Genomic DNA, 6,157 nt, shown 5'->3' on the forward strand with positions numbered 1-6,157 from the left:
GACTGCACAATTTACCGTTTTCCACCATGTTAATATCGTATTGTATATTTAACACAAGACAGCAAAAATAAAAATGCTACCAACAGCTCAACTGATGTGGAAAAATACACAATCAAGGCACCCTTGTATTAGAGTGTAACAAAAATGACTTTTTGGCGGGCATTCAAGGGTTTGTTCCGGTGGGCATACTAAGCCCAAAGCCAAAATATGAGCTTGATTGGACGTAACAGGAGCTGGCGCTCCGCCCTTCAATTTTAAATGGGATTTAACCCGTAAAAAAAGATTTTTTCAAAAATGTCACTTTTTGAGGCATTTTGGCCACTGAAGCGTTTATTTTCAACATCATTGGCGTGTAGGCCAGATCCTTGCGCATCTTTTGGTATATATAACATTGAAATTTGGAGCACCCTGGAGCTCGGTACAGGCCTTCAAAGTTTGGCATTTTTTCGAAAAATCAGCCCCAGCAAAATCAAATGGCGTCTAGGGCGTCGCGAGGCGCGACGCATATCTTTTTTGCCGGGACCGATTTTTCGAAAAAATGTCAAACTTTGAAGGCCTGTACCGAGCTCCAGGATGTTCCAAATTTCAATGTTATATATACCAAAAGATGCGCAAGGATCTGGCCTATACGCCAATGATGTTGAAAATAAACGCATCAGTGGCCAAAATGCCTCAAAAAGTTACATTTTTGAAAAACAAAAATTTTGCGGGTTAAATCCCATTTAAAATTGAAGGGCAGAGCGCCAGCTCCTGTTACGTCCAATCAAGCTCATATTTTGGAGTTGGGCTTAGTATGCCCACCGGAACAAACCCTTGAATGCCCGCCAAAAAGTCATTTTTGTTACATCCTACCCTTGTATGCAAGCAAACTTAATATTACACGCTGAATGTAAGTGAGATCCGGCTTCAAAAAAGTACATAAATATCACTTTAGTGGTCATATCTCGAGACAGGGTTGCCAGATCTTTGATGTTTTGGACTCGACAGAAAGGCCTAACCAATGGGTCAGACGATGGATCCGGACATACTTTATATACATTTGAGTGAGATCCAGATATATGCAAAACACATTTTTATACATAACTTTTGAACTACTTATCGAAACTTCATAAAAATCATTAGGTACGTACACGGAAAAAAATCAATTCTCGAAATCGTGAATAAAATTCACGAATGCAAGAACCACGAAGTAATATATGCACGTTTATGGTGCAAATGCACCATACTCATGAATAAATTCCTTCGTGGTTCTCACATTCGTGAACTTAATTCACGATTACGAGAATTGATTTTTTTTTCTGTGTATGGGACCCTAAACAGAACTGAATTCCAAATTTTGAGCAAAATCGGTTCAGCCAGTATTGAGCAAACTGAGTAACAATTTTGTTCACATACAAACACACATCCACACACAGACATTTGTTCAGTTTTCGATTCAGAGTCGATATGTATACACTTTTTTTTACTTTTTAGATCAGGATTATAGCCTTACCTCAGAGAGGAAGCCTGTGTGGATCAATCCTGACCGCGCACTGGACTCACAATCCAGAGCTCACCGGTTCGAATCCCGAGGCAGACGCAAAAAATTTAAGTGTTAATATAGGTATTCGGTGCCCTCTCCCCGTGCCATACCTTCACACTTAGGAGACCCGGGAGGCGGAGTCTTGTCGCAAAAAGAACGATACACACCTGTGGATCCGTTCACGAAACCGCATGGTTTAAGAGGGCCACATTATAAGGTGTTACGTCGATTCCGTTTCAGAGAGGAAGGCAAAAAACTGCTAAATTTTGGTAAGTTTTTGGAACATTCAAAAAAGTCAAAAGTGAATCTTAACAAAACTCATATTTTTCAAATGCGTTTTATATATTTACAGTTTCAAAAGGTTGTTGGATTACATAATGATTTTCAATGGACAAACTCTAATTTGGTAAATAGAAAAAAATCCTTTATGCCACTTTATACGTTTAGTTTAATGTAGAAGTGTTACGCAATTAGAACTGAATTATACAAATACACACACAACACTTTAGTCTCAGATTGATTACTTTATATACGGCCCTGTCATAGAATTTTCATTGATTTTTATATACGTTTCAAAACTCAAAACCTAATAGGTTTTTTTTTCAAAGTAAAAATGTTAAAATGATTTGATTTATTTGACTCATTTAATTGTTATTTTTCAAGCATTGATTCTCTTCTTTTGGAAAAATTAGGTTATTGAAAAAAAACATCATTTGATGCAGCTTACAAACAACTCATTATAAAGTAATTTAAAAATGTCCTATTATAACAATTTTTCTTTTTTTTTCGATAATAATTATCAAAATGAATAACATTTTTCATCGAATATGACCTCCCTTGTGATCTCATGTGTCTTCCAAATTCCTAAAAATGTCACTGTAACCTGTAGAAGAGCAATTTTCTTAGGATGACTAAACTCCCCTAACTATAGTTTCAGGATTGACGGTGCACATCAACCAAGGCTTTTGCACCAGGATTTATGTTACAAACATTTTAGTTTCTTCCAAACTACAAGAACTACATATATGATTTTTTATTCAACCCCTAAAGTACTGTATATAAAATAATTTACAGCAAAGTTTGACTGTTTTCACAACCAGGTTGTTCCAGGATTGGGTTAGTAAGTTTAACAATTTTGGAATAATAATTCCTTGGTTGCTGTCTACCCTTAAACATTTTATTAATTATCTAGAAATGAAGTGATTTCTTAATGCCTACTTTATTATGCAATTAATTTTGAAGAAAATAAAATAATGGTTAATTTTCAGAGTGTATTGTTATTATGTTAATTGTATGTAGGTTATTTTATAAATAAAGATTTAAAGGGTTAATAAGTCCCTTACGAAATTTGCTGAAATTTCCGAAAAAAATACTTACAAAATGCACACAATTGAGTTTCAGGGGAAATATTGGTAAAAAAATTTCAAAACCATGAAAATCATAAATCTCATTTTTTTGTATGTTTTACATAATTTGTAGAAAATGATACTCTCTTTAAAAAAAACCAATAAATCTATAAAAAATAAAATTGAAAAATGGTGGTTGTGTGTGTGTGTGTGTGTGCAACCAACCAAACGGGACCACGCGGCCGCTTCTTACAAATTGAGTTGTTTCCATGTATTTTTAGATCTACATTCTATACATGCAAATAACTCGCATAGGCATTTGGAAGGTGTTAGCTCTGCCGAGCTTCGGTGACCCATTTCTACGCTGGCTAGCCGAGCGCGAGGTACTTCAGCTTTATCGACAAGCCCCGCCCTGAAGAACGTTTGCACCAATCGGATTCAAACGTTATTTAGAACTTCCGAACCCTTGTCAAATGGACAAGGACCCAGCGCGTATATAGTTGATATAGGTGGTAACAGTATTCCTAATTCCAATCTTAGCTCACCAAGTCGCGATGGCCTAGTGGTTAGCATTTTTGCTTATCAATTCAAAGGACGGGGGATCGAACCCCGACTCGAGCGACTTTGATTTTTCGTTCATGTTCAGAATTTCAAGATTTATATATCCTATACTTTCTCGTTGGGAGCAGATGGGAATCTAACCCAGGACCATTCGCTTACAAAGCGAACACCGTAACCAGTCAGCCACGGCCGCTCCCTCATAAAATTGAAAAATTTAAAATTGAAAAATGGTGGTTCAGGTAAAAATAATACATTTTTGGATTGTGAACAATTGTGAACATGTCTTCTATGGATATAAAAAAAAAATCGATGTCGAGTATGCGTATGCCAAATCGGGCGTTCAAATTACATAATCCTTTTGAAAAACGTCTCTTGATAAAAATCCAGAAAATTAAAGAGGTTTTACCGCCCCACCGTCACGAGATATCGAAAAATCAATCTTGATTTATTTATGATCAGGGACTAAAATTACGCCTCAGAGAAGAAAAGTCATTTTTCTTATGGGACGGAATATCACCTTTTTAATTTTTTTATTGTTATGAGTCCACGTGGACATAATTGATGGTTCAAATCATATCATTTCTTACAGGAAATTATGCAGGGGACATTTTTTCTGAAGCGATTGGAGTTAGGGGAAAAAAGTTATAATGGCTTTATTATTAAAAAATTGATAAATTTTCTGTTAGAAAATCACTACAGAAAAGTGAAATTGGTGAAATTTCGAACCAAACTGCATCATTAACTCAATATTGACGAAATTACGACGAATTGATTTGAGCGGCAGTGTAGGTCACTTTTGAACATTTGTTCAATTTTTACTGCTTTTCATGTTACATCTCGTCACTTGTGTGCTATCTTGTGACACGTCTGCTGTTAAAAGATACGTGTCACAAGATAGCACACAAGCGACGATCTGTTAGCCTTTACAGATCCTCAAAATTAGGCATAAGGTTGCACAGCAACCAAGGAAGTTGTTGTCTTCTCACGGCGTGTTTTCTAGAACAAACTTTTCAGCAAAAAATAGTCATCGCTACTTTCAAATACATCTTATAGGCAATTTGCTCAGCTCTCCAGCTCCAGCTTTTGAAAATTATATTTAAAGTGAGTTTTTGAAGATATGGGATTTATTCAAAAATTCAAATTATAAAACCATGCTAAAATATATTTTTTACCTGAATTATTGAACTTTTATAATTTGTTTATGTACAAAGATCACGTGTCTGCTCTGATTTAGCTTGTACAACCGAAATTTTGACAGGTTTGAGATTTTTAATGGAATCATTGAGTTTAAAATTGAGTTTAAAATCGAAAATGTTAAATTTTCATGAGTTTAAAATAAAGATAAAATTTTATTAAATGTTCATTGTTGAAAATGAATGCTGGAAACGCTGTCACAAACTTTGTTTCGTTTAAACAAAAATTAAATATAATTTTACAAAAAAATACAACAGAACTTCCATTCCATCATTTCATACAAAACTAAAACAATCATTTCATACTCATGAAAAGTATTTCTCCAAAAGCTTGCAACAGTATTTTGCAGTTCAATTTCGAGTATAGCACATGTTTTGTATCCATGCAACTTGTTACAGTTTGGTTAAGTAAATACGATATTTCGTCGCCGTCGTGCTAACTTGTCGTACGTGCATTTTAGGCCAAATTGAGTTAAAAACGCCATTTTGTGCAGCTTACAATGCCTCATCTTTTGACCTTCACAGATCCCCAAAATTCGATTTCAATCCTGAGATATTCAATGAAAACCAAAAGAGCTCCGAAAATTTTTGTCACTTTTCATATAAAAGTAGTTTCAATCTTATTGTGCTATCTTGTCACTCCCTGAAAATTGATGTAAGTGCGACAAAAGGCCAAAGGGATTTCAGGTCAGGATGCGTTTGACGCACGTGCAAGCTAGACTACCGTAAACATTTGTATTTATCTTCAACCAAACTTCGGGACAATGCACAGAATGGTCAGCCAAACAAAACGTGTTTGTTATTGTTTGAATTGCGTGCTTTCGTTTTTGTTTATTCAAGGTTAGACATTAAAACGAGTTTTTCTCGGAACGTCAAAATGGCGGGTGCGACAAGATAGCACGACGACGTCGATTTATTCATTATAATCTAGTAATAACCTATCAATCTCAAACCTGCAAAAAAATCGATTGTATCAACTAATTCCAGGCTAAATAATCTATTTGTTCTTGTAAAGATCATTGTTTAATACGGTTTTATGATTTTAATTTCTGAATAAATCCCATAACTTCAACAATTCAGTTGAAACTTCATTTTTAAAATGTTTTGCGGATTGCAACCTACTACAAAGTTGTTTTTTGTCTTATTTTGCACATTTTGATGAGTAAATGACACATTAAAAACATCAATTGACAAGTTTCCTGGACTTTTATTTAAAAGTTTCCAATAAATGATGAAGGATTTTTAAACAAACAAGAACATAAAATATGGATATCTCAGAAATTTCTGAATGAAACATTTTGCTCTTAGAAGCATTGGAAAGCTGAGAAAATTCCCTATAGGACACATTTGAAAGTAGCGATGACTATTTTTTCTCCTTAAGGTAATCCAGAAAACACGCCGTGCTTATTGTTCCAAAAATTGACAAACATATCGACCCAATCCCGCAAGAATCTGATGTAAAAATAGGAAAATCATGTTGTGAAACGCTTAGAAGACGGTAATAACCAGGGGGTAGCGAAGAAGACGCCATCTTG

This window comes from Culex quinquefasciatus, chromosome 3 (assembly GCF_015732765.1).
Source record: "Culex quinquefasciatus strain JHB chromosome 3, VPISU_Cqui_1.0_pri_paternal, whole genome shotgun sequence".
Taxonomy (NCBI): domain Eukaryota; kingdom Metazoa; phylum Arthropoda; class Insecta; order Diptera; family Culicidae; genus Culex; species Culex quinquefasciatus.